The sequence below is a fragment of the Strigops habroptila genome, chromosome 8, assembly GCF_004027225.2.
Source record: "Strigops habroptila isolate Jane chromosome 8, bStrHab1.2.pri, whole genome shotgun sequence".
In the NCBI taxonomy this organism is placed as follows: domain Eukaryota; kingdom Metazoa; phylum Chordata; class Aves; order Psittaciformes; family Psittacidae; genus Strigops; species Strigops habroptila.
The window spans coordinates 62938574-62960339 of record NC_044284.2 but is presented as its reverse complement, the minus strand read 5'-3'; the positions used below and the strand labels follow the sequence as shown (position 1 = coordinate 62960339).

General features: G+C 46.3%; 1 long non-coding RNA gene across 1 annotated transcript; it reads left to right on the top strand.

Annotated features, from left to right (window-relative positions):
- The first annotated feature begins 6812 nt into the window (after positions 1-6812).
- LOC115611423 lies at positions 6813-11075 on the top strand. Its single transcript, XR_003992579.1, has 3 exons — positions 6813-6869; positions 9435-9529; positions 10995-11075. It is a non-coding gene; the product is annotated as an uncharacterized LOC115611423 (long non-coding RNA).
- Positions 11076-21766: the final 10691 nt, after the last annotated feature.

Here is a 21766-nt window from a genome sequence, read left to right as displayed (position 1 = left end):
TCAACTTCTTTGCATTTATTTTTAATTACCAATGCTGAGAGCATGTTGCACCTTAGCTCCCTGCGAAAGGTAATTATCAATGGGAGGCTGGTTCAATTATCAGCGTTCAAAACTAAAAGCCATCTGAAATGTCTAAATATTGACTCTAGCTTCCGCCTGTGACACCAGGAAACCTGCTCTCCCGCCTCCAAGCAGCGCGCTGTGATTTAAAGCTCATATACAGCACAACTCTGGTAATTAAAAATGGAATTGCTGGTAGAGCTCTTGTAACTGAGAAATACGTAAAAGGATCTAAAAATCAGACTGAAGCTGTTCCATTATTTTCCTTCTCATGTTGGTGCTGGAAACCTGGCAAGCCATTAAAGGTAACAGGATGTTGTAGCACAGCCAGGATCTATTGCTGCCTGAATCTGTCGAAAAACAAAGTGTACATTAAGAAGTTTTAATTTCATTCTAGAAAAAAAATTTTTTGGGTAGTGTGCAAAAGATGTTCATGGTTCAAATGTTGCCTTTAACCTTTTCCCCTGTTTTACTTCATGTTTCTATAGCTGGTTGTGGCATAAATACCCCATCAAATGGAAGAGGAGTATGCAAATCTCCTGCTGATCAATACTTTTACTGGAACAAAAATCTTTAAAGCTTACAATCAGTTAAAGAAGTTAAATCTGATCCCTTTAATTTGCTAGAGACCTTTCCCCTGCTTTGTGCAGGCCTCTGTTCCTTGTGTTCCAGTAAAGATTGATCAGCTCCAGGCACCCTCACACAGGGTAATGCTTCCCATAACACACCACCTGTAGTGGGACGAGGTGCTGTGCAGGGCCGTGTCATCTCATGTAACCTCTCAAACCAAAGCGCTGAGGTCTCTGCGCTCTCCCCTGGTCTTTCAGGACAGTAGGAGCATTTTTCCTGGTGTTCTCCAAACACGAGTATGACCTTCCAAATAAATTCATATCAGATGAGAAGTCGAGAAGCTAAGTGATGGGAACCTCTCTTCATGATTTATTCATTATTTAACACAAACATCCTGCAGACCGGTTACAGGTTTCATTAAACATTTGTGCCTCAGCTAGATGTGAACAGTTGCACACTGTATTCATGGGAGGAGTGGGAATGGAGTGCAGAGGCATATGGATAATTTTGCAGATGAGTTTCTCTGACTGCTACATATCCATAGTATAGCTGGTATATTCCCTTAACTCCCTTGTATCATCTACAAGGGTGATTCTGGACCACTTCCACCAGCTCCACCTTCCCCCTGTTCCGTCTCAGTGCTCTTTGCACTCTCTAAATGTATACATAATTTCATGCTTAACAACTCCAGCTGCTAGCGGTGATTTATAATAGATGTACATAATGATGAGATGCTCTTGGGGCACTGCCTGGGAAAGCTTTCCAGCTGTGAGCTCCTGTCCACCCTCATGTAGGCTGGAGTTTGGTTATTCTCTGCCAGGAACACAGCACGGTAACCACAGCATGCTCCTTGCTCAAGGCGCAGCTACTGCTCACCGCAGGCTCCACCACTGAGCCTTGGAAAAATGGACATGAAGTGCTCCTGCCAAATCAACGCTGATATTTCATTCTCCCTTTGTCTCTGTGCAAGGACTCACAGTTGCTTGGACTATTTGTGTCAGGACTTTTCTGGAAACTGGAATGAAGTTTCTGCAGGTTATGGCTCTTCTGTCAACTCTTTGTGTCTGTACAAGTTGTCTTTCCTGGACAAAGTACAAGAGGGCAATTAAATCTCTGCACAAGTCAAGGTGTCTTAGCATCTCATGTACTGTTCTTACAGACCGACGGTTGTGTAGAGTAGGAAGGAAAATTCTCAGTAACTTAAAGCTTCCCAGTCATTCTTAGACTCAAAATCTGATGAGGTCAAGTGGGTTCTCTTCTGAAACATTTGATTAAGAATTAAATAAGTAAAAATTATTTACTTTGGAAAAGTGGAGATGTGAATGAAATGAATGTTGTTGCCAACGCTTGGCTTGGGAACAGAATTCAGCAGAAACACGTTTCTGCAGCACAAGAGTGAATTGACAAATCTGCTGCCATGCTCAGTGACAGTGGGTGCTCTGAGCAGCCGGGGCATCAGTTTGGAGAGTGTGTGTGTAGGGATATTAATGCAAATCCTGGGAACTCCAGGGTCAAATCCACATTGTTTGCAAATTTTCAACTTGCTTTCAGTTGATAAACCTAAATAATCGAATTTGGGAATGCTTTTTGCTCCTGTTAGCCGTGGTCTGCCTCAGAATGCATCCATGGCTGCGACACAGCTTTGTCCACAGAGCAAGCCTCAGAAGCTGAGATGCCATTCCCAGATCTGCTGAAGACAGACAGTGTCAGGAACGTGCCGTGCTCAGGCTTTGTGGGGTGAAGTGTGATGGGGCTGAGGCGCACAAGTGGCTTGTCCCTAGAGCCCTAAACCAGTCTGTGGCTGCTCAGGTGGCCTCAGTGCCTCTGAATCTGCTTTAGGAACTGGCTTCTGAGAGCTGTTTGCAGGGGGCTTGCTCTGGGTTGCTCCTCGGGATCAGCTCCAAGGACCCCCACAGCTCCTTCCTCCTCCTCAGCTCCTGCTGCCACTTGCAGCAACTTTACAAAGGAGAGAATTACTCAGCCATGTGAAATGCTGGTAAAAGCATCACACACAGGAAAATTCATGTCATTAATCAGTTGCATAAACCTTTGTGTTGGAAACAAAGTGAAACGTCTGTAGCCTCATTTCTGTGGATTGTCTTCTGCATGATTAGGGGCGTAGGAAGATGTGTAGCAAGTACCAAATCTGTTTCCAAACAAGGAGGGAATGAAACATCAGTGTACTCTCAACAGGTTTATAGAAAATTAAATGTTATGAGGGTTAAAAACTGCATCAATTGCATCTATCCCTCCATGCCATTATCTGCAGTAGTATGGGCATACACAGTCTGTGATCTTCTGTATAGCACGAGCAAATAGCTGAGGCTTGATACTCCAGCATCTCTTACTGTTTATTTCTCTTTGTCCCTCATTTGTGTGTGAAAGCGGTTTGCTGCTCCCTCTTGAAACTCAATTAGATGTACTGGGAACAAGGTTAACTGAGTGTATTTGTGTGTCTGCATCCCAGCATTCCTGAGATATAGAATCCCAACAATTTCTGGATGTTAGGTGAGGAAAAAAAAAAAAAAGCCATTGTGTGAGGCATAAGATGACTGGATGTAAGTGTTCTTACCTGTCCTGTCATTTTTACCTCGCTAATAGTGCAATGTATTTAAGAGTCCTGAAGAGACTTAACCAAGATTTCTTTTTTTGGTATTTCAGTATGAGAGGAACTTAGATCACTTTTTTTCTTTCTTTACAAAGAGTTATGCGGAAGGATCTTATTAGAATTGCAATCAATAGTGCTGTGGGAAATACAGATTGGCTTTTGAGCCCAGGGTTCATTAGCTGAACCCAAGAAGAGGTTGTACTCCCAGTATAAAGCACCTGCACAGAGAAGCTGCAGAATCCCGTCTCTCTCTGAGACAGAATCTTTCCAGAACTTAGTGATGGGTCTCCTCACATGCATGGACACATTCTACAATGCAGGCTGGATACACCAGAGTTGTGCAGCATCATCCTCATGCTTGGGCACATCAATTCCCAGGTGCAAATGTTTCAGATCAGCGTTTGCTGCCCTGTACCTCTGTGATAGTTGCAGTGATGATGTCCTGGACCTGGAAGTAAGGCAAGCACTGCTGGGAACATGTAATGTGCTAGCTGGAATAATACAGACAAACACTAGGTGTGTGTGAAGGTTTCATTCATCTCCTCATTATTTATGCAGAGTTTGGTTCCTTCTCTGGAGTAGAAGCAGCCTGCTCTGGTTATTTATGGCTCTGACCCTTGTGGGTGAACCTTGTCCCTGCGCCACAGGCTCAGGAACCTCCTGTTACAAACACGTCTGGGAGCTGAACACCCACCCTCAGTATGTGCTGGGTGTGGGGCTGGGAAAGCTGCTCACTGCTAATATTTTCACAGCAAGAGTTGACCTGTAGATCGTAAGAGGAGGAAACAAAAGGGATGGAAATATGCCCATACTTATTTCCAAATGGGATTAATTATCTGCAAGCAAGTTTTGTTGTCACAGATCTTATTTCTGTTTCTTCCCAGGCACACTAAGCCTTTTTGTGTTCGCACTGCAAACACATAAACCTTCCAGTCAGATGTCATGTGTCACTTAAACCTACCCCCGATCTGGATTTGATGCGTGTCAACACATTTGAAGTTGTTAAAATGAAAAGGGGTTTCTCTGCCTGCTCCTCAGTTGCCAAGTGAATGCAGAGTATGCAATTTGGCTTTTAAAACCAAACCCAAACATCGCTGGGTTATCAATCTGATGGTACAGACATCTGAATATTGATTTGTTGGGTATTAACAGACCAATATTGATGTTTTAGCACAAGTGCTGTGACCGTGGATGGGGGTTAGGGAGATGTGGAGGTGAAACCACTGCACAGGCCATGGGGCAGTGAGTTAGATGTGCCCCTGCCTCCCGGGTCTCTCCTGCCAACCTTCTGTCCATCTCAGCACCCCTAAGTGATTTCTGACCTCACTTGCAGCTCACATCAGTGTTCCTGAGCTGGTCCCGTTAGGCACCTTCTCCCATGGGTACCTGTGGCAGGGATGTCAGTGCCTTGATCAGGGTCCCCACACTTGATGCTGAGCTGGACATGGCTATGGGCTCTGCCTTCCCCCGGAGGGTCCAGGGCTGCTCCTACCCTCAGCTGAGGTGAAGACCAACATCAGCAGGGCATGTTGGTGAGCTGTTTGTGAGAGGGGAACAGACACACAGAACAGGGAATGGAATTTGCAGGTTATGCCCTGTCCCTGAGCAAAGTCTGCAGGAAAGAGAATGAAATCTGTGCTTTGCCATTATCTTTCAGTTTATAGCACTGCATTTAGAGCAGCTCAAACCAAAGTGTTTGCAATCTGTCACTAAATTTGGAGGGGGGAGGGACCACTGGAAGAAGGGTCAGTCTGAAAGCCTTGCTCCCAGCAGCACTCATGGGCCTTGGAGGCAAGGGCAGCCAGACTGATGGACTGATGTTCTGTGGGGACCGAGTGCTGGAGGATCAGTCCCCTCCTTCCCAACTCCGACCTTCTGTTCTCTGGCAAACACTGAGCTCCACACAGCCCTGCAGGCTGGGAGCTGTAGCTTAGTCACTGCTTTATTTTCGGTTCAGGGGAAGAAAAGCAGAGCATCTTGCATGTAGCAAACACCCTAACCAAAAGCTGTACTTTGGAAAAGAAACTGTTAGGTTAGTTTAATAGTGAAACTAAAATGTTGACCAAATCAGAACCTTTGTGTTGTTGAGGGTACACTACAGATCCACACAGTCTGCACCATCAGGTATTAAGGCTTTGGCAGCACAGAAAGTTGCATCCATCAACATCACAGTGGTTAATCAAGAGCTTTTTCAATCAAAACACCACTTCAACTGCCTTTTTGCCATCCAGAGCTAAAACATACATGATATAAAGAGGTGGTTCAGCTGCAGCAAACCATGAATGTGTTTGATAGAGGCAACGGAACTCAAGTGCATCAGCTCCATTTCTGGTTTCCACCATCAAACTGTGCCCACACAGAGCCACCTCATTGGCCATCGAACTTCAAACTGGAAGGGTTGACCACTTAAAATACATACAGCATTTCTTAGCTGTGGGTGGGTTGTTATCACTGTTTTCAGGTGTTCCTCACAGAATAAGGAAGAGATTAAAACAAAATCAGGGCTAGAAAAGGGGGTTATATACCATAATACACTGGGGAAAGGCAGAGCCAGAGACTGGACGGGAGGGACCAGCAGAAACTTCTTCTTTGTGTCCTTTACCGGTGCAGAAGGAAATCCTGGCTCATTTTTTATGTGTGTGTGATTTCTGGCCTCCTATTCCATATTTAACTATTTTTTGTGTAGGTTTCTGTTTTTATTTCATTTATATCTTTAAAAGAGACCCATGAAAACTAAACGAAGAAGAAGAAGACATCAGTGATATGTTACGGCTGAGATGTTGCACACATAAAAGCCCTTAAGCAGAGCTGTGTAAAACTCATTGGTTTCACTTCACAGAGGCTGGTCGTAAGATTTTCTCTGCCTTTTGATCCACCTCAGCCTGCACCCTTCGAGGGCTGTGGCGAGGCTTGGGGCTGAGCTCAGTCACTGTCTCAAAGGCAGATTCAATCAGGATCAGTCAGTTGAGGCACCTCTGTCAGCAGCTGTTTCTCAGGCTGCCCTTTTCATATGTTTTCTTCACTAAATCGCATTGGTTTCTTTCAACAATAATAACACCTAATTTTCCAAGAGGTTTTATGGACCTTAATGAATAATTTAGAGGATTCTGAATTCATGGCAGAAGATAAAGAACGTTTGCATGATACTGTTGCTAATATTTCAGTCTGCTGTTTGGCAGTTTGGTCCCAGAGTATGTTTGTACTAAGTAGGCAAATACTTCTCTGTGGATCAGCTGGTACCTAGAAAATTGAGCCAAAACAGCCATGGCAATTTCTGAATTTTTGATATGCAGTCTGACCACTAATGACCACTCTATGTGTAGAATAGGGTGTTAATTGGAAGGTTGTGCACTGCTGGGTGCATAAATCCCATATGATTTTCCTTTGTTGACCGTTTTTTCTCCCTGTTCTTTAGTGGAAGAAGGGGGAAAAAGTGGAAGGTGTCCCTGCCCCTGCAGGGGGTTGCAACTGGCTGAGCTTTAAGGTCTCTTCTAACACAAACCAGTCTGGGATTCTTTGCAAGGGGACCTGTCATGCTGCTTGGCTGGAGCCAACGTGCCTGCCATGGGAGTGACAAGTCAGAGCCATGACCCTGCTTCTTCCTCTTCCATTTTGCCAGCTCGATCCATTGGTAAGTCCCTTTGCAATGACTGGTAAGTAAGGTGTAACTCAACCCATGTAGACCCCCATGGAGAGAATCATGGTGAGGCTGGGGCATGAGATTGCCCAGGACATTGGTCCATGTCCTCACAGGAGACTGGCAGAGCAGGACTGATGGGGATTAGACCTGGAAAGGTTCCACCTCATTACCTGGTCTCTGGTCCAGCTGTCAGAAAAGGTGATGCTGAAGAAAAACTGCTGGAAAAGAACAAAGGTTTTAAGTTGTCAATGTCAAAGGAGACAGAAGAGATTCATGGGCAGCAGCTTTTCCACTAGGATAACTTGGCGGCACTCAGCAGGCAGCCTGGGCGCAACTTTTAATGAGGAATTCATATTATTTTTTACAGAAAATTGTTTTATTTTTTCAGAGTTTCTGTTTCCTTTCTGAGCTATCATATACAGATAAACTTAATCAACTTTCCAACAAAACCTATTGACAAGGAGGTACATTGTGGTGCTGTTCCATCCCGTCTCCTGCAAGGAAAAACAAAGTTGCAGAGGGGGGAAACACGATGCATATGCTCAGACAGGACTGAGACACAACACAGCTGAACACGGAGAATTAAGGCTTCCAGACACATCAGAACAGAGAGCTCCTCAGTACACAGATGACAACACTGTACTCTTTGAAAATGACAAGAAAGCTTTAGCAATCACACTGAAACCACCCCCCAACCCCCCAAATGTGGCTTCTTTCTCATTGAAACGTGGAAAAAGAGAAAAGAGTGGAAACAAAGTGCAAGGCAGGAGGGGCACTGGGCACTGTGTGCCTTGGAGCCACAAGAAATGAGGAGGAAAAGGCTTCACATGCTCCTCTGGTGTGCAACAGGAACAGCAATGGATGTGTATGGGTCCTTAGGGAATGGAGATGGGTGGGAGAGCTGACAATGCTGAAGATGCTGGTTGGTAAAATGAAGAACAAGGGAAAGGAATTATCTGCACATCTCAGTAACAACCAACCCCCTGTCCTACCTACTTCAGGACGGTAATGCCTAGAAACCTTCCCATTGACATGAGCGGAGCTTGTGCGTGGGAGAATTAAACTAGTTGAATACCCCGAGCTATTGATAATAATTTTTAACAAACCTCAGAACAATGGGTCGATCCCTAAGGAGGAGGAATTATATTGTATCTGTGCTCAAAAAGGGTAAATATCAAAGTTCTGGTAACCAATGACCGTCTGTGAGGCACAGAAATAACAATGGAACTTGTAAGGCGCCATCACTAATGAATTCTTCAGTTCTGGAACACAATTAATGCCAAACAAAGTGGTTTTATGAAGCATAAGACTACAGAGAATTGCCAGTGAGATGATAACTTTGCTGACTGAAGGTACCTGTCACAAAACAGGTTTCCTAAAATAATTTGATACTGCCCCAGGCACTTTGAAAAATTGCCTTAGACCCAGTAATGCCTCAGAAATTAAATGGATTAAAAACAGTTAAATGATCTAAAAATGTAATCAAAAACAGGAAGCCATCACTCTTCAGTGTGTTCCTAGTGAGTTGCCATAGGGATCTCTCCTTAACACAATACTGCATTGCAGAGGACATCCATCAGTGAGGGCTAATAGTTTGGGTGGCAACAGCTCAGCCCCGCGGATTGGGGGTGCTCATGTGGACATCCCCCTCTGTGGAGCCCAGTCCAGGGTTTTAGTGTGGAAAAGGTCAGGAATGTTCTGGTAGGAAGAAGGCAATGTCCAGGAATGCAGTGGGAGTGAGACTTTACAAGGAGGGCAAGACCCTGGAGGTGACAGAGCTGTGAGCCTCATCTCACTCCAGAGAATATCCCACTGAGTGCTGCTGAAGGGTGTTTAAGGGGCAATGCAAGCACCAGGCACGCGGAGCCTCGGGCATGGGCACTGTTGGCTGCAACAGCTGAAAACCAAACGCAGCAAACTCATGGCAGGAACAAGCATGTTCTGATTGCCCAAAGCAACTAGCAGCCAGGAGATCCAGCGGGGGGCTGCACACCACAACAACCTTGCCAGTGAAACCTGGGGCATGATGTGGAAGCAGTGCTAAAGCTAGAACCAGCGGTCACATGCTGCGAAGAAATTAGTAGATGAACTGCAGGAGATGACATTAGGTTAGTCTAATGGTCCTTTCTGGGTATGAAATTAATGAAGGACTATCTGGTTTTTATTCCTTTATTAAAAATAACAGATTTGTCTAATTTGATCGATTTTCCACTATCTTTCACCATTAGTGCAGCATCTCACTCACAGATTGAGCCACATCCAGTTCCTTGGTAGAGGATCTGAGCAGAGCTTTGCTAGCTTCAGCTCTAGACAGAGGTCCTGGGTTAGCTCATCCTGTGGCTACAGCTGGGTTAGAGCTGCATTTCTTCTCCCTCAAGCTTCTGAGGTTTCAGAAGAAATGAAAAATGCCCCACACTCCTTAGCACCCTGAGCTCTGACCAGAACCAGCACCTAGGCACAATAGTTTCTATTTACACTAAAGTGGGTTGAGTTCCTATTGCTGTCACTAGATTGTCCTGTCGTATTCTGGCTGTTACACTGTTTTTATTTCCACAGGTTGCATCCTGTTGCAAGAAAAGTTATCTTTCCTTGGATGATTAAAAATGCTCAGCCCCAAACCTATGGATTGATGATCATTACTGATGGAAATGGTAAGCAGTACTCTGAAGGTTACATTTAATTCCACGGTTATATAGACAATGGTTAGATAGTACAATCTGGGAAAATTCACTGAAATGAACAGTATGATATATGCAGGACTGGAGAGGAAAAGCTAAAGGGCAGTGAGCACTGGCCATGTTTCGGGCATGTATCTGTAAACGGCAGGTTGGCAAGAGCTGGTGCTCACACAGCAGCTTGAGGATGCAACGGCCACCACGGCGAGAGCCAAGGCTGGAGGTGCCCCATGCAGTGGTCCAGCTGCCTTGGTACCATGGCACAGCCGAGAGCAGAGGAACCCTGGCCAGTGCCCACCATTCCTGTGCAAGCCTGGGTCGGTCCTCACCACCCCACAAGCACCAACAGCCAGCACCATCCCAGGGGTGTCATCTGTGCAAGTCTGTCTGCGGTGGTGGAAGTCGCTGTCAAGGAGTATGAGCAGTGATGGATTACCTCGACCTCATCACACGCCGCCTGTCACTGTGTGATGAATGGCCTTTAGGCTGTAATTAGGCAAAGGGGACAACACAGGGTATTAGTTTTCCTGTGAGTATCAAATTAGGAAAGCTGTCAAGCAAAACGACACGTTTAACAATTAGGTGGCGCATGTTGAGTTATTTACCCGGCACTGATGTTAGTGGAGGCATCACAGATACATCCTTTCAAGACATCACCCACATCTCATCTGCTGAGTGTGGTTCATCCCCGGTCACACAGCATCCCTTCTGATAGCAGTGTGCAACACTGTGGAGCGCCGAGGGAGCAGGAGCTGTGCCCTTGTTTCCTGCTCCCAGCACCTCCCTCTCCTACAAGGCTCAGACCTTGGTGTCCTTTCAAGCCAGCTTTTGTCGTGGTGCCCATTCTTAGGGGAGAGAGCAGGGACTGGTGCCACCCATTGCGTTTGACATGTCAGTTTATCACGTGCTGGTTGCAGAAGGGTGCAACCAGCACCCAAACCATTTCATGACTCTATGATTCATTCCTCCTGAAAGGTGAGTGCTAGCTTTTACTCCAGGATACACTCGCAGGAACCAGGCACGGCCTCGTTGTACATCAGTTCTCACTTCAGAAACCCATGTGGCATTTGCTTACTTGAGAGTTATTGTAAACCCCATTGTTATAAACCATTCGCAGACCTGGACCAGCAAGGCTGGGATGTTCCTCATGGACAGTGTGGGGGCTGACCCTTGGGTGTCCCTCCAGTGGCGGGGGCCTTGCGGGGACAGACACCCACTGCCTGGCAGGGGGCCGTGGGGAGGCACTTACAGCTCTGCTGGATCAATGGCTTTTCTGTCTGACAGGTTTTGACATTATTTTCATCTATTAAGGAAAAAAAAATATCATTTTTAAATAGAAAATTGAAACCATAATAAGAGTCTTCCCGCACCCCCATCCCTTTCTTTTATTTTTCTTTTTCCTGCCTGTGCTCATGCTTTTCATCTGTAATTATTTCCACAGCCTGGAATAAACTCACACTGGATTCATGCGAAACCACCTCCTCATCCATAAAACGTGATAATGGCTGAAGATCAAAAGAGCAAAAGGTTCAACCTGGGACACACTTCTGCTGTGAGAAAACCCAGCGCTCCCTTCCCAGGGTAAGCAGCCATTTACAGAGGTTTTTGTCTTCTCAACAAAAATGCCTAATAGGGCCACACAGGAAATCTGTGCCAAAGTAATCAAATTCTCTCTGTAAAGAGAAACCACAGAAGAAACTTTTAATAAAAGCCTAGCAGTGAACATTGTAGTGTGGAAAGACAGCCGCAGTGTGCTTCGGCTTGCTGTGGATTGAGGTTAGGTGTTAGGCAGAAGCTCTTCCCTGTGAGGGTGCTGAGGCGCTGGCACAGGATGCCCAGAGAAGCTGTGGCTGCCCCATCCCTGGCAGTGTTCAAGGCCAGGTTGGACACAGGGGCTTGGAGCAACCTGCTCTAGTGGAAGGTGTCCCTGCCCGTGGCAGGGGTTGGAACTGGATGAGCTTTAAGGTCCCTTCCAACCCAAACCAGGCTGGGATTCCATTGTTCCCTGCCTGCTCCTGTCAGTCAGACCTTGATGCTGGGGCCCTTCCACAATTGGAAGCTGCAGGTTACTTGTTTCATATTCTCATGCTGAAAGCAGCTCCTTGGATGACGCATGCTGCTATCGAGCGCTGACCCAGCTACTCCAGAGTGCCTGTGGCAAAGAGCCCTGAGCAGTAGTTTTGTAGGTCACGCCACAGCCTTTCAGGAATGACCTTTGGAGGTTCTCATTACCACTTACATATGCTCGAAGAAAGTCTATTTTGTTTGTTTAAAGTTTCAGTCGTTTGGATTTTGAAAATATTATTCAAAAAAATTTTTCCAAGCCAGATTTCTTTTGACAATTATATCAAGAGGATTCGATGGTGCCAAGTTTTAGTTTTTTGTGCATTAATTCTCAATTGTGCTTTGCAGGCATTGGTTTGCTGACAACCATCTGTTCCAACCTAACTTTCTTCCTTAAAGTCAGCCCAAGAGAAATTAAAATATCAAAAGGAAATATTTCAGAGGGAGTGGGAAGGAAGCAAAAAATGAGGGTGCTGAAGCTGTAAACAGCTTTGGAATTTCGGTTTAGCTTAAGCCACTTCTACAGCCAATTTGCCTGCAGGCGAGCTGGAGCCACTCAGCCTGGAGCATCCCAGCACTGCGGGACGCAGCAGCTTTCAGGGCACAAGTATCCAGCAAGAGCGATGGAAGCCAGCTTGAGTTTCCCAGAGAGTTTCCCAAGGGCTTGGGGAAGCTTATTTTACCTCAGATGGCCTCCACACCAAGGTGGCTTCACTGCTTTTCCAGGTTTCCATGTATCACATCCTGCCCCAAACCCTGCAAAGGATTGCACACCCTGAAATGCTTTTAGGGTGTGCAGAGCTCTGACTGGCTTCTTGGTCTGTGATCAACATACCCCATGACTAAATTAACCATTTATAATTAAAACAGTGCTAAAAAGCAGATGGAACATATTAATTAAATGTTATGGTTGCCTTCCTGTAGCCTGTTAAAACAAGGTGAACTATGCCTGGTCCTTATGAAACAAAAAAACAGATTAAAGGGGGTGTTATATATCATAGAATTTATAGAAATCCCAGGCTGGTTTGTGTTGAAGGGACCTTAAAGCTCCTCCACGTTCCAACCCCTGCCACGGGCAGGGACACCTTCCACTAGAGCAGGTTGCTCCAAGCCCCTGTGTCCAACCTGGCCTTGAACACTGCCAGGGATGGGGCAGCCACAGCTTCTCTGGGCACCCTGTTCATATACATACTTGTATATTCATACACATATATATGTACATATGTAGGTATGTGTATGTATATGTAACCCCAGTGCGGTGCTGTGGGTGCTGTCGAGGTGCTGCACCCCAGGACATCGGGGTGGCCTGTGCAGCAGGTCCCTGTGCCTGTCCCCCAGCAGACCTGTGCACACTGACCAGACAACGCAGAACTTCTGCCCATTCAAGATTAACCTTTTCTAATTTATTAATATGCACTGGAAAAATGTGTGGGAATAGGGCTTCAGAAGGATGAGGAAATGATGGGAATACCAGCTGTATTTTTAATTTTTGCAGAACTACATTTTTGTAAGTATTAAAACTTGCGGGGATTTACTTAGGTCAGGTAATAGTCAGACTCAGATAGCCCTGGAAATTATTACATTTCTTTTCCCCATGAATTCCCAGTGGTCCATTGCTGCTGAATGCTGCGTAATAGCTACAGGATCCATTCCCATGGTGTCTGGCTTTGATTTACCAGCTTCTGGAGTGCTGGTAAGTGCCACCATTAATACACTTACCTGGTTTGTTTCAGTTTATTTGAGCAGCCACTGTCGCAGAGGGGGCAGAGGCCATGCTGGGATTAAGACCCAGGATAAGCACCAGGATTAACAGGGATGTTTAATGCTCTCCGTGGACAGGCAGTGCATGAGTGCACAAACTGTTAGTTGTGCAAATACAGACCAACCTGTCCTTAAAACAAGAATCCCAGGGTTGCCGTTCCCCTTGCACTCAACATTGTGATTCAATATTCCATACATCCCTAATATAATTTTACTGACATGGATTGGATTTTCCATGAAAACAAAATATCAATACAGAACAATAGTAAAAACGAACAGAGAACACTTCATCATCAGGAAAGTGAAACAGAGACTCCTAGGCTTCAATGGGAAGAAAGTTCATGATGGTGAGGGATCCAAAGAGTCATGAAGATGAAGACTGGGAGAAAAGCTGCTCAGAGACATGTTAGATCATAGAATCCCAGACTGGTTTGGGTTGGAAGGGACCTTAAAGATCACCTAGTTCTAAGCCCCTGCCATGGGCAGGATGAGGATGAAGAAGCAGCACCCTCACAAACAGAGGGTGCCTTCCTGAGATATAAAGCTGAAAGCTTTGTCAGCATCCCCATCAAAAAGCCCAACCTCCTTGTGAGCAGTGTGGCACTCCACTTAGGGAAACAAAAGCCTGGGAAGAGGAATAACACTGTCACTGATCAGTGTGAAACTGTTAATTTTCATTGAATTACAGTGAATTGGAGTCAAACAGATAAGTCTTAATCCTGAAACGCTTTCATTTTCTTCCTAATATTTCTGTAACACCCTAACCCACCATGTTACTGCACCGTTTAATCGATTCCATGATGAATTTGTGAATCTGTGCCAGTGTATTGTTGTTTTTAAACAAATAAGCAGATTGTGGTTTCCAAAGGTTATTGTGGATGCAGGATCACAGAGAAGCCCAGCTGGGCCCAGAAGGAGCCATCAGCCAAGTCCATAACTTGAGCAGACACCTCCTATGTGGATTTCCTGTAAAAGCCCTTTTGGGTTCCTATCAGTGCTTTATCCCCATATTTATGTGCTGCTACACAGCCGTGGGGCATCAGAACACACTGGAAATACATGGAATGGTCTCTACCCTGCACCCCTGTCCCCAGAACACCTGTGGTGTCCTTCAGCTGGGGTCTGGGCACGTTTTACTGGAGTCTAAGCAGGCGTTAATGGGGTCCATGCAGGCATTACCAGGGGCTGAGTGCACATTACTGGGGGCTAGCAGGGGTTAGTGGGGTCTGGGCACACGCTGCTGTAGGTCAGTGTCACATCTTTGTCCCCCATAGACAGAGGAGCCTGTTCCTCTGCAGGCAGTTCACAAGTGGCTGTCATGGAGCACATGGCTCCATGCTCCAGCAGATGTTTCTTCCTATTCAGGTCTCAGATGGACGTGGTGGTGAGTCCTTTCCCATATTCCTCTGCAATGGGGACCATGGTCAAGGTGTAAAGCCCATGACCTGGCCCTAAAGGCACAGAAAATACAGGTGTTAAAACCTCATCTTTAAAAAATAGCTGTTATAAGAGGATGGAAAGTATGTTTGTGTAAAGCATTCTTCTTCCCTTCACGCTTTCCAGTTGACCACAGACTGGTGGCAGCCAGGAAAGCTGCTGTGCCGCCTCCATGTATCAGTGCTCCCAGAGCAGATGTTCCTCAAATTAGGCACAGAGGATTTTGGTGCTTCTTAACTGGCACGGATCCATGTGTTTGCCATCTTCCACTGGTGTGGAGCCATGGGCTGGCACCAGGAGTGATGCAGCAGGGATCCAGTGCACTGAAATATGTGGAATGCTTTGCAGCAGCATCCGCTGCCACCCTCAGCTCGGGATCTGTGGAACATCGGGTTGCAAAGATGCCTTTGCAAAGGGTTGTGGCTAAACTGCCCCGGTTTGCCTGGATGAGGCCTGGCAGAGAGCTGGAGCTAGAGCCACCCAGCCCCTGCCTGTGCTCAGAGCACCCAGCACCAGGAGCTCAGCTTTAAACGCGGGGAAGCCGGGGCTGGCCTGGGCAGAGCGGGGCGGTCACTGCCTGGCCCCTGGGAGAAACAGGTTCATACAGACACAAGTGACCATCTGCCCCTGTGCGACTGCGAACACAGACACAAAAGTAACCGTTTCTGCAACTACACCAACAAAAGTAACCGTTTGTACAAATACATCAGCAAAAGTAACCGCTTCTGCAGCTACATTCACAAAAACAACCATTTCTGCAAATGCATTAACAAAAGTAACTTTCTGCAAACGCATCAACAAAAGTCTGCAAATGTATCAACAAACGTAACTATTTCTCCTGTGTTACTATAAATACACTAACAAAAGTGCCCGTTTCCTCCTGCCCCTTCGGCCCCAGGTCTGGCATCAGGCGCACCCTCTCTCACCACCATATTGCTCATCAAACCATGCTCATAATCACTTCCACGCTTGCTCACACCCTCCTACCATCTTCTTCCTAAGCGCTCATCTCAATCTTCCCTCCACCTCATGCACACACGTGCACACACGTGTGCATGGACACACATGGGCACGGTCCCCAGCTAGTCTCTACACAAGAAGAGTGCTGGGCTCCTCTGCTGCCTCCATTGTCAAACATTTACCAGTTTGTGCCTGTGCTTCATCACCTCCCCTGTTCAGCACCATTCCCTGCTAACTGACGTGCACCAGATGCTCCCACATTCTTCTTACCCTCACGTGAACCCAGGTGTGGAAATCAGCACACCTGCTCCGGTGCTCTGCCTAGTGACGCTCCCGTGGGTACAGGCAAAGGAACGTAGGTGGGAGAATTACAAATCCAAGCTTCCCTCACGGAGCTGCTGCAAAGACAGCTCATTTTACATCACCCCTCATTAAGGTTAAAACTAATGACAGTCAATCCCTACATTTTCTTTCCAAAACGTGTGTATGCGAAACGCCTCCAGGCCTCATGAAGAGATGGGTGAGCTGTGTGACCAGCAGTAATTTGCACTATTCATGATTAAGCCAATGACTGAATAGTTTGAGAACATTTTCAAATACATTTGTGCAAAGGATAAATACCAGGGAACTCATATTTCCTTTCCAATAGCCTCCACAGAGTAAGATGCTAAATTTAGTGATTAAATTATTCATGATATGATAGTCTCTTGATCTTAATCTTTGACTCTTATGCCAGGCAGCAGAATACATGCTGAAGACAAGCATTTTTCTAGGCTGCTCTCTGCTACACACCAGAAATACACCTTCAGGGGCAGACTAGACCAAAAAAACCAAAGGGAGTCTGTGAAGTGAGACCCCAAGAATATCTACCAGCCATGGTGTTAGTTTCTCCCTCCACACACAGTGGCTCATATATCTGTTTATATTCATGTAGATGGGGTTCTCAGGGCATTTCTAGCTCTGAAGTCCCATAGTAAGCCTCATGACTTTTTCCCTTGACTTCCTTGGCATTGGCTTTCACCCCACAGTATGACTTAGGGTGTGGATGCGCTTTGAGGTTCTGCAGAAAGGATTTTGATGTAGCTGTCCTATGTCCTGCAAGCAGCCAGTTTGCTGGGGCTGGGAGGCAACAGACACATCAACATCACCTTCAAGCCAAGTAAGAACCTGGTGGGCAGCTCAGGCAGGAGCCAAGGAGCTCCCCTGCGTGCCATGCTGCCAGCTTCAGTCCAGGAGAGCGGATTTCAAACTGGATTAAACATCTCAATCCAGTATTGCAGTCAAAGACTTATCCCAGGTGATTATCTGAAGGTCTGCAGCTTGCAGAGTTCTCCTGCTGTGGTGGTGGAACCTCAGCCAGCAGCTGAGGCCCACCCAGCCACTTGCTTCCTTCCCCCACGGTGTCGGGGAGAGCTTTGGAAGGCTGAAAGTGAGAAAATGTGTGGCTGGAGATGAAGACAGTTGAACAGGTAAAGCAGAAGCCAAACAGGACCCGTGACCCTTGACTCTGAGCTAAATGGCATGTTCTGGTGGACTCAGTGATCTTGAAGGTATTTTCCAACCTAAACGACTCTATGATTCTACAGAAGTCTGTGTGGGGAGTGACAACTTGTTCACCTCAGGAGATCATTTCCAACCAGCCCTCAGCGAACAGCTCACACTAATAGAAGAGTTCCCAGCATTCCCCCCAAGCTGTGCGGGGTCCTGGCTCTCATCCTGGCGGCAGCAGCAGCCCCAATTCCCAGCCCCACGCTGAGACAGGAGCAGAACACTGGCTGCAAACAGCATTCTGAGGGCATATATCCAGTTCCCATGGGGAATAGCGGGGCTCTGATGGAAAAGTTCAGACGGCGCCTGTGCTGCCCACACGTTTCCTACACTGTGACGCAGTACACACAAGAGCCTGTTCCTGGATGGGTGTGATAAGCACCGTGGATGCAAGGTTAACACCATTTTATTGTGTTGTTTATATAGTTATATTTATAAACTGTATTTTGATTTTTCCTGTGGGGTATCTGTATTAGCATAAAGCAAACCAGTCACTGGGTATCACACGTGGTCTGGGCTATGGATTTCCATTTGGCTTCCAGGTGAAGGCTCAGTGCTGCAGCCTCCTCTTCATGTCTTCATTTCACACACATGACAGGAATGGAAATGGGTTTGCAGGACTGAGCAATGAGCTTCTGACTGACTCAGTTTGTGACGAATGAATGGGGGGAGAAAAGGAATTCCTCCCCATAGTCCTCCTGTATGGGGCTGAAAACGGGTTTTCTGGGAAAGCTTTTTTCCACTGGCCTGTCCTGCAGCCCACAAACAGCTCCTGCTCGCTGCAGAGTCAGGAGCTGGAGGATTTTCTGGATGAGGCTGGAGGATTTTCTCCCTCCTGTGTCTATTCATGCAATCCGCCTTAATCCTGCATCCAGTCATAGTTGAGGAGACCAGAAGACCTGTGCTGGCTGCTGCTTGGTGTCTATTGTGCGGTGGCCCCACAGGCACCCTATGCCCAGTGCAGAACCAAGAGCACCCCACAGCTGGAGCGGTGGGGCTGCATTTGGGTGTTGGAGTTCAATTTATAGCTAGTATTCCCCTGTTCCCAAGAGCCAAAAGCTTCCAACTAGCAAGCAGCTATGGGCATTCTACAAAGTGCATTCGGGCATGTCTCTTCAGAAATGAGCTGGTACTGGGGAAGACTATAACATCTGCTCAGGCACCGTCATGGGCTTTGCTTTTCTGACAGGTAGAAGTTTATCTTTGAAAAGATGCCTACATGCATAGGGGAAAGATTCTTTTTATACAACACAATGAGAAATAGGAGTGTGCATCCAGAGTTTATGCTTTTAGATAGCAGGTAACTCTCGTGTCATCTAGAGTCAACTCACCACCTATCCAGCTGCAGACCAAAGATCTTGCTTTTCTCCTGACATCCTACCTCTGCTGCTCTAACACAACCAGTTTTGATGGGATTTGTTTGTTTGTTTGCTTTATTTTTTTGCACTAAAAGCTTTGAAAGAACTCTGAGGAGCATCTGTACACTCCAGTTACGCTATTATCTAATGATTTAGGATGTGGTACAACTTATCTGGTAGTATGGAAATCATGTTGTGTTTGCTAAATTGAGGGTTTAGTTGTGTGAGTCAACAGATCTAATTTCTTGGGTAATAAACCGCTCTGCAATGATTTCTGACTCATACTTTTCTTGCTTTAGAAGAGGCATGAGGGTTGTAGGGAGCCCAGGTTGACGGGAATGCTGCATTGTGCATGGAGGGACACCTGCTGTGCTGAGCTGTGTGCCCCAAAGCCATTGTTGTTACTCATCCTTAGGGGAAGGTGTGCTGGCAGCCCTGAGTCATCCTGCCCCATGGGGGAATCTTCGCAGCATTGAAGCAGTGGAAGCCTGGGGGCAGTTTATTCATCCTCACATGTGGTCCGGTCAGTTGTATCAGTGATCTCACGTCTCTGCTCCTCATTTAGCTTCTCCAGGGCTTTTGAAGGCTCTTTCAGCCAGTCTGGGGCCCTCTTTCAGCCTGCTCCAGCAGGCAAACAGGGTTCAGACAACACGTGGGTCTGCGGGGAGGGTGCGCAGTGCCCATCTGAGGTTGGTGCAGGGCTGCCCTGACTACGCTTCACACTCGGTAATGTGCTGGATGGTGCCATGTGAAGAGTTTCATGCAGAAGGGAGAGAACCCTGACAGACAAGTGATGTTTTTAAAACATAGCTCCAATATCCTGAGCTTTTCTTTCTCTTCCTGTTCTTGGTTTTGTTTTTTCCCCCTCCATTTTTTTACCTGCCAGGAAATCCTTGTTTTTCATACCAGGCAGCTCTGCCATCTTTCTCCCAGTTTAGATGCAGACACCAGAGATGGAGACTCACTCCTTACTTCCCTAGGATGATACAAACTCTCTCTAAAGTTTCACTGAAATCCAATCTGTCACCGAATTTTCAGAGGTTTTCCTTTTCCCTGCCTCTTTCCATATCTCTCTGTGCCTTGCACACACCCATGCAGGTATTGATGTGATTTAATCATTGACTCCAGATTACAGTATGTGATTTTTCCGTTACACCGATGTTCTCCCTCCAGGATACAAGATGGTTGTTGATGCATGAGGAAGACGAAAACCTCCATGGACATGCAAAGAGAATTGGAACAGAAACTACGATCCTGAGGGAATTCAAGCATCTGCCCCTAATAAAGAGCTGTCACCTTGCAGGGTCTGACCTGTAATCGGGAACTTTCCATCTCAAGGTTTTTTACACTGATAAGACTGTAAGAGCATTGTGAACACATTCATCATCTCATATTTTCTCTTCTGCCTTCACAGACATCCCAGATAAGGCAACGCACAGAGGAGTTATTTATGGCTAGCACAACCATTAGCTGCATATGCGCGTGTAATGTATAGTTTCTGTAATGGGACTATAAATCGTTTCAATTATTCATCTTGGCTATATTTACAGCAGTGACACTTTTTAATATTGGAACTTCTTATTCATCTTTGCTAAATTTACAATAGTGACATTTTTTAATATTGCAGCTTCTCTTCCTCACCAGGCAGCTCCAGGTTTCAGTCCGACCGAGATGGAATTCTTTGGGCAGAGATGAGAAAAGCTCGGTTCAGTTCACAAACAAAGAAAGAGAGGTTTATGCAAGGAGCTTCCCAAAGTAGATAATGAAGAAATATGTGCCTGTTTATGTATGCAGCTACACCAGCACAGCTGAGTCACTCTTTGATCAAGAGTCATTTGAAGTAAGGGGCTGTCTTTAAATGAAGCAAAGTATCAATGTAAATTAAAACAGGAAAAGAAGCATGACATGTTGGTCCAAGACCTGCTATTGACTCCATTAAGAACAAGATCAGACTCATTATGTACGCAATTAACCAGGCCCAGCAGCAGGAGGCCACGCTGGGTAGGAGAGGAGGCGGGAGGTGGCAGCACCCACCCTGGGGACAGGCACTGGGTGCTGTGGCTCACCATGGCTGCCCCATGTCCCCTGTGGAAAAGCTTCCCCAAACTTACCTGTACCCGTCACCTGAGCACGAGACCAACCTTCACCTGAGCTGTAAATGTATTAATTAATTAATTAATTAACAGGATTAATTAAACAGAATTCATTCTAACACAATGTATGGAGAGGCTGATGGACAAAGACCTTCAGAGTAAGAACGGTGAAAAGGAAGAAGGCTGATGGTGGCACAGCCAGAAGACAAGCCGTCTATTTAAGTTTCTCTTTGGAATGCTTCTACCCTCTCCTATCAGACATGTACTTCCTCTGCCCGTGTCAGTCTGTCTTGACTGAGGCTCTGGTGATCAAATGTATAGAACCATAGAATCACAGACAAGTTTGGGTTGGAAGGGACCTTAAAGCTCATCCACTTCCAACCCCTGCCACTGCCACGCAGTCTGCTCTTGGGAGATAGCTTTACCTCCTACACTGGAGAGCTGGCAGGGAATATGAGTTGATATTTCATTCTCTGGTGGAAAAAGCTGCAGCAAGAAGCCACTGAGCACTGACAAACAGCTGAATATAGCAAAAGTCCACTTTGTGCTGCAGACCATGGGCATATCTGTGTAACTACAGCTAGGGTGAGCAGCACCCACCCCAGCACCATGCAACGGCTGCCTCCCGCCTCTGCCTGTGATGGCTCCTCTCACATCCATGCACATGGGTCCGCCTGCACCCACAGAGGGTGGATACAGCTGCTGGGGCTGCAAAAGCAGCAAGTGCTCAGAAAGCAGCCAAGTAGATTATTGACAGTGCCCTACATCTTAATATCAAAAAGACATTGCCAGCACAGCAGTGGAGAATAGGAATTCCAAGAGATTTGGAACACTAGCAGAGGTTGTAGTGCTGATCAAGATGAATGACCCATACTGATGGAATTTGTCTTATAAATCTTGCTGAAGAAACTCCATGTCCTAGAATTTGGGAAGCTAGAGATAAATCGTGTGCTTGGGCAGAAGTCATTTCTATGCAAAATACAGTAAACAGA